The sequence below is a fragment of the Heloderma suspectum genome, chromosome 6, assembly GCF_057233095.1.
Source record: "Heloderma suspectum isolate Gila_16-S chromosome 6, 16-S_ref, whole genome shotgun sequence".
In the NCBI taxonomy this organism is placed as follows: Eukaryota; Metazoa; Chordata; class Lepidosauria; order Squamata; family Helodermatidae; genus Heloderma; species Heloderma suspectum.
In genome coordinates, this window is record NC_139463.1 from 58,673,770 (window position 1) to 58,681,527 (window position 7,758).

A 7,758-nucleotide genomic window follows, 5' to 3' on the forward strand; every position below is an offset into this window, starting at 1 on the left:
AGCCAAGTTTATCACCTTCAGCATGCTGGTGTTCTGCAGTGTTTGGGTCTTCTTTGTGCCCACCCACCTGAGCACTAGCCTGAAGGCAAAAGGAGAAGGGGACAGCAGAGGATGAGATGGCTAGATAGCATCACCGATGCAATGAATATGAACTTGAGCACACTCCGGGAGAGAGCGCAGGACAGGAAGGCCTGGCGTGCTATAGTCCATGGGGACACGAAGAGTCGGACACGACTGAACGATTGAACAACAACAACCTGAGCACTAAGGGAAAGTCCATGGTGGCTGTGGAGGTCTTCTTCATCTTGTCTGGGGCTGGTCTACTGGGTTGCATCTTCCTCCCCAAATGCTACAGTATAGTGTTGAGGCCCAGTCTCAGCTGTAAAGATAAGCTAATCAGGAGAAGGACTTAAGGTGTCTATCACTTTGAAACATGCCCTGCTACTCTAGTTTCCTGTCAAGTACACATGTAAGAAGGCCAATAACATTGTTAAATGTGTTATTCCTTAAACTATGTTAAATGAGTTATTCCTTAAACTATGTGGTCCTTTCCACACTGGGCTTTTGCTCTTTCCCACTCAACTGGAGGTGGACTTTAAAGGTTGTCTGTATGGCATTATATTCCTCCTAGACATCTTTCAATCATATAATTCTTTAAAAAATCATGCCATCACACTAATTAGTGTTACATATCATGAATTAGAGGGACAACAGAGAGTTGCAGTATGATTCAGGGTTAGGCTCACTTTGGAGATACTTTAAATTGTATGGATCTCACTTTCCGTATCAGGAGAACTTTCTTCTCTCCTCCATGCCACTCTCAGTTCTTCTCACTGGATTGGTCTTGGGAAGGGTAGGTTTTATTGCATTTCATAGGCCACTGTTGAGGCATCTGGAACTTGAGTTCCTTCCAGGAGGAAACATGGCAGGATATACATGTAATACTAAATAATCCTGAATGAAATAAATTATGTTCATGTTTTAGTACTTCTCCAGACCTGTTTCCTTCCAGAATGCTCATCCTTCTCTCTTGTTTCTCAGGATCCCAATTGTGGCTTGGTTGTTGTTGGCACTTGCCCCGTGAGCTCACTATTAGAGGGAGTGATACTAGCAGCAAGAACACATTATGTTCAATCACGAAGAATGTCAGCAACACAACACACATATTTGTAGGGATGGTGGAGAATTTCTCCCCGAATCTTCGGGAGGCCGAGCGCTGACGCATTCGGCCCCCCGAAGATGGTTGGGAAATTCTCCGCCGGCCCCCCGCCCCCCCCGGGATGGGACTTAACTTCAGCGAATGTCCCTCTGGGCAGCGGGTCCCAGCAGTGTTTTGGCGGCATTTCGGTGTGGGCAGGGGCAGAGGCCAGTCTCCCGACTGGCTGCCACCGCCGCCATTGAAAAAAAAAAAAACTAAAGTAAAAAAAAAGAACACCCGTGATAGGCTATGTAACGATTTACATAGCCTATCATGGCTGGATTTCCAAAGTCAGCTGTGATAGGCTACGTAAATCGTCACGTAGGCTATCACGGGTGACTTTGAAAAAAAAAAAAAGCACGTACGCAAATGGCGGCGGCCCATGGGCTCCGCCATTTGCGTTCCTTATTTGGGCACGTCTAGTCTACATAAAGATTTACGTAGAGCTCGCAAAAAATAAGGGCACGCTATTTGTGTTGCCCTTATTTTCGCCGTAGCCTACATAAATCTTTACATAGACTAGACGTACCAAAATAAGGAACGCAAATGGCGGCGCCCATGGGCCGCCGCCATTTGCGTATGCGCTTTTTCCCCCCAAAGTCACCCGTGATAGCCTACATGATGATTTACGTAGCCTATCATGGCTGACTTTGGAAATCTAGCTGTGATAGGCTACATAAATCATCCCGTAGCCTATCATGGGGTCTTTTTTCTTTTTTTTTACTTTTTCTTTCGCGGCCGGGTGACAGGGCGCTTCTCCCCGGCCTGAATTTCGGCCGGGCGAGGTGGGAAGCCTCCCCCCCCTCGCCTGAACTTCGGGGGGAGAAGTGAAGTGCCTCCCCCCCACCATGAAGCCAAGCTGCGAAAAGGTAAGTGACTTTCGTACATCCTACATATTTGCAGAACTGGAATGTAAAATGTATGAATATGCTGTTGCGGAAAAATGGAAAATTAGGGTGAGAGAGGAGACAACAGTAACAAATTTGTTCAAAATCATGGACCTTTTATTGAATATTAGAAAAATAACAATACACTTCTCTGTTATAGGAGGTACGGTTGTGGCTCCTGTTAGATAACGTGTCAATAAAATCAGGGTCCCATAAGGTAGAATGGAAATCAGGCAGGTGGGTTGTTCTGAACTTTATGAAATCAAGAAGATTTCACCAACCTTCCTGAAATTTGCAGGTGCCAGAAAGACATATTTGTTTTACATCACTGGAAAATTTCAGGGAGATTGGTGAAATATTGAGTGAGAAAGGGCAGTTAACAGATAAAAGAAGAAAAAACTTTGTCATGCAAAAGTAGGGATGTACTAAAGTTACTTAACGTTTTGCGGATCTGCTTCGCGGTGGGGGGAGAAGCGCTCCGTCCCTCCCCCTGGACTCCTCGATGGGGGGGAGGTGCTCTGTCCCTCCCCCTGGAGTCCTGCTCGGCCGGCTCCGCTCTGCGGGGATTCCGTGGAGCCACAGGCCGGCTCTGCCAGAAGCCGGACATCCGGCCGCTGGGTAGCAGGGACGCAAATGGCAGCTGCCATAGCCACTGCTGTTTGTGTCCCTGTATTCAACCGTGATAGGCTACGTAAAGACTTACGTAGCCTATCACGTCTGGGTTAAAAAAAGCAACAAAAAGCGTACGCAAATGGCAGCGGCTACGGCGGCTGCCATTTGCGTTCCTTATTTTTTGCCATCTTAGTCTACATAAATATTTACGTAGTTTATTGCGGCGAAAATAAAGGGGAATGCAAATAGCGTAGTGGCGCTACTTGCATTCCTTTTTGATTCACTGTTTCAGCCTACGTAAATATTTACGTAGACTAAGATGGTGAAAAATAAGGAACGCAAATGGCGGCAGCCGTAGCTGCCGCCATTTGCATACGCTTTTTTTTTTAAAACCCAGATGTGATAGGCTATGTAAGTCTTTATCTAGCTTATCACATCTATGTAAAAAAAAAAGAAAAAAAAAGACCAGACTGCAAATGGCGGCGGCAGCAGCCGGTCGGAAGACCAGCTGCCACTGCTACTGGAGCCACTGCTGGAGCCGCCGCTGGAGCTGCCGCCATCCGGAACATCTGCCCCAGTTAAGTCTTGTCCCGGGGGGGATCCTCGGGGTGGCGGGGGGGGGTGGCAGGCCATTCTGCCACGGATTTTGGGGGGGCAAATGCCAGTGCATTCGGCCTCACTGAAATCCGTGGTGGAATTCTCCGCCATCTCTATGCAAAAGTGTTCCTCAATGCCTGTGTTGGGTCCCTTTGGTGCCCATTATTTGTGAACAAAAGTATAGGCGCCTTATTTTACAGACTGATGTTTTCCTATTCCTTTGTACTGTAGTGCCGGAACTGATTTTTTAAATTGCAATTCCCTTATTTTAAAAATATTTTTTATTAGCATAATGCAAGTCTGCGGGTGTCTCAAAATGTGGACCTTGGAATGTGCGGGTGTGGTGGGGAGGGGAATCACTGCCCCATGGAGGAGAGGCCCAAGCAGCAGCAGAAGTTTAGTGGTGCATTTCTGTGATCTCTCTGTGTGTGTGAACGTGGTCAAGCAGCACAGTTGTTAAGAGGAAAAGGGTTACAATAGACATTACAAAGCACTCTCTGGAGGTCGTATTTTTGCCAGAGATGCATCTAACTGATATAAGGAAATATTAAAACACCCATATTTTGGACAACAATTTACTGCCTCAGGCTCTAGCTGCCAAATTGGAGTGGAAGTTAACCCAGCAGACTCCGATCAATGACAGTGGTGGAGGAGGGGGAGATCAGCCTGCATTTGGTTCATTGTGTGTGAGAGAACTGGTTAGAAAACAAGATGGCGCTGTGAGTAGCAGCATTCTTTTTGGGCGCCGCCGTTTGTTTTAATTCTTCAATTAATGTTGCCATTTTTATCACCTCTCTTGACACCTCACTCGACAGTTTCATCACCTCACTTGACTCTCAAATTATGGAGTTTGTATTGGAAAAGTTACACTTGGGGTTTACTTAGAGGTCCCCCACCATGCTTATAGGTTGGATCCAGCACTGCTGCTTGGATGATCTCTCAACCATTTGAAAAAGAAACGTGCTCTTGTGTTTCCTCACAACAGCACTGAGAAGAGAAGAGAACCTCATATGAATGAATGGATGATGTTACTGCCTAAGTCTTCTGTAGGGATGTACGAAAATCACTTACCTTTCGGGGATTATGCTGATGGTGGGGGGGGAGGCGTTCCTCCCCCCCCTGAAATCCTGGCTGGCCGGCTCTGCTCTGCAGCGATTCTGCAGAGCTGCCAGCTGGCTCCTTCAGCAGCTGGACATCCGGCCACTGGCTAGCAGGGACGCAAATGGCGGCGGCCATAGCTGCCGCCGTTTGCGTCCCTGCAGTCAGCCGTGATAGGCTACATAAATGTTTACTTAGCCTATCATGGCTGATTTAAAAACAAAAACAAAACGCGCATATACAAATGGTGGCAGCCATGGCTGCCTCCATTTGCATTCCTTATTTTGGCACGTCTTAGTCTACGTAAACATTTACGTAGACTAAGCGGGTGAAAATAAGGGGAACACAAATAGCATAGCATCTACGCTATTTGCGTTCCCCTTATTTTCACCGTCTTAGTCTATGTAAATGTTTACGTAGACTAAGCGGGTGAAAATAAGGGGAACACAAATAGCATAGCATCTACGCTATTTGCGTTCCCCTTATTTTCACCGTCTTAGTCTACGTAAATGTTTACGTAGACTAAGACGTGCCAAAATAAGGAACACAAATGGCGGCAGCCATGGCCGCTGCCATTTGCGTAGGCGCGTTGTTGTTGCTATTTTTAAGTCAGCCGTGATCGGCTACGTAAAGATTTATGTAGCCTATCACGTTTTGTTTTGTTTTTTTAACCTGGAAATGGTGGCAGCAGGAGCCGGTCGGAAGACCGGCTGCCGCGCCGCCGCAGCCGCCGCCGCAGCTGCAGCCGCCAGGAAGATCTGCCCAAGGTAAGTCCCATCCCGGGGGGGGGGGGGTGGCAGGCCGTTCTGCCACCGATTTCAGGGGGACGAATGCACTGGCATTCGGTCTCCCCGAGATCCATGGCGGAACTTCCGTACATCCCTGGTCTTCTGACCATTTCAAGGGAAACTATCATAGTATCGTCATAGTATCAACACATCACTGCATGCGATTTTTATTTTTGCAAAGAGACGCTGATACCCCCCTGCAGATAATGGGACTGATTAAGCCCGACTCGGGGTCAATGAGAGGTGCTCAAAGGCTTTACGTTGGATATTGGACTCTCAATTTTTATCATTGTGGGAAAGGATTCTCCTAGTGGTGTTTGAGGGGGGCTGGGAAAAATAATTATATTCTGAGCTTTTAGACATTGATTTAATACTGATTTTTAGTTTTTCTTGTGTTTACCATTTTTACTCAGTATTGATATTGATAATTGTCTTAACAATTTAGAAACATTGTTTTCAATCTAGTTGTATCATTTCACAATTTTAGCTTGACAGATAATGTGTCTTATTTTTAAATGAGAAAAGCTAAATGAATCAGTTGTCCTGGAGTTCATGATCTCTTGCCCACCTTCAAACACAGTAATATTGTGAGTTCTTTTTCACCACTGGAGAATAAGCTTCGAATGTTAGTAGTTCGTCAAGATCTGCCTTCTGCTAGGCACTCTCCAAGCCCTTCAGTTGAGATTCAAGACCAGGAGACCTTTCAATCCTCCAAGGAGCTAGTTAATTTGAAGCTGTCAACTGGTTTTGCTCCAAAAAAACCCCTCAGCCCTCTGCTTTGTTTCTACCAAAGCAACCAAGCCCTGAAGACTGGCAGGCCTTTAGATATTTAAATTTAAATGAATTTTGATCTCCTGAAACAAATGCTATCCACCTACGTAGCACAGTATTAATGAAGGTTGAAGTGGATTTAGTTGCTCAGGATCAGGTAGAGAACCTCTTGTCAGTACGTCCTATCACTAGGCAGATACAGGTGGAAGTTAACATACTGCCCCACAAAGAGAATCTATATTTAAAATGGAAGATCCATTGTATGGGTTCAAATAGGGCACTTGCCTCCTCTAGCAATAGACGAGAGTTGATATCTCCAATATATTGTAAGGCTGTGCTGTAAATCTATTTTTTTATAGGATGGTGATGCATTGTTAATTGGCAAATTAATCCCTTTATGAGTAGTTTTCTATCAGGGATTGTGAAGGATTGCTGGTTTCACCCCAACAACCCTGCAAGGTAGATCAGGCCAAACTCGGCCACAAGATTCCCCTAAATTAACCCAGTAGCTGCCTTCCTGGCCAATAGGCACTGTATTCAGCACTGAAGTTATTCAGGACACACCACACCAACTGGAAGTTGGGTAAAAATGTATCAGGGGGAAGGAACAAGGAGGAAGGAAGAGGGAGTGGTGGTTGGTTGTACAAGAAATTACAAGCAAGGTACAAAACTCTAAGCGAAACCAGAAACACCAAACACCAAGGCACACACTCCCATGCGCAAAACAAGAAAGCTAGCTGAGCTATCCTATCCATACCAAAGGATGGGCCTCCCAGGATTGCCATTGACCAGCAGCACACCCTAGTACTGTCAGGGCCAAGGAGAGACACACACCCCTTCTCTAGCCCTCCTTTCATTGCCCAGCCCTAGCAACCCAAGTTCGAGGCACCCAATCAAAACCCAGTCCTGGGACACCCCACTCCACTCTCCAAAGAGGTTGCATCTTCCCACCAGGTACAACTCTTATCATTTTCCCAATTATTCAGGCAAATCGTGGACTTGGGCTGCAGGATGACACAAAGCTGAAAACAACCAACCTCCAGGTGGCTGCTGCATACCCCAGCAGCCCTCATGGCTCTTACTCTATTAACCCATTCTTGATATCCCCCCCTTTGAAAGATGAGAACTTGGGGGACAATTTCCCGATTCTCTATCCCCCCCCCTTATCTAAAATTGTAAATAAAATACGTTACAGAAAACAAACGAAAACCAGATTTGAAAACTCTCCCACGGGCTCCTCCAGAGAAGACCAACAGCATAGGCTCACTGATCAGGAGTCCCGTCTCCTGACACCTGGCTCAAATCATAAACGTGGGAGAGGCTGTCAGCCAAAATGTTCTTCTTGCCCTGGATGTGAGAGGCAGTAAAATGATAGTCCTGTAGGGCTAGGCTCCAGCACAATAGCTTCCGGTTTGACCCCTTCACTGGATCCAGCCAGCACAGGGGGGATGGTCAGTCTGTAGCTGGATCTTTCAGCCCCAAAAATAAAGATGGAGCTTGCCTAAGGCCCACACAATGGCCAGACACTCCTTCTCCACAGTAGCCAGGTTCCCTTCTCAAGGCAATATTTTTTTTACTCAAATAGACTACTGGGTGGAGTTCTTGGTCTGGCCCTTCCTGTGGAAGGACTAGCCCCATCCCCTGCTGTAAGGCATCTGTCTGAAGGACAAAAGGGGCCTCAAAATCAGGGGCCTTCAGAATGGGATAGTCCACCAACTTAGCTTTCAGTTGATCAAAAGACTGTTGACAAAATGCAGTCCACGTCACTTGTACAGGTTGTTCTTTTTCAAAGGTCCATCAGGGGGGC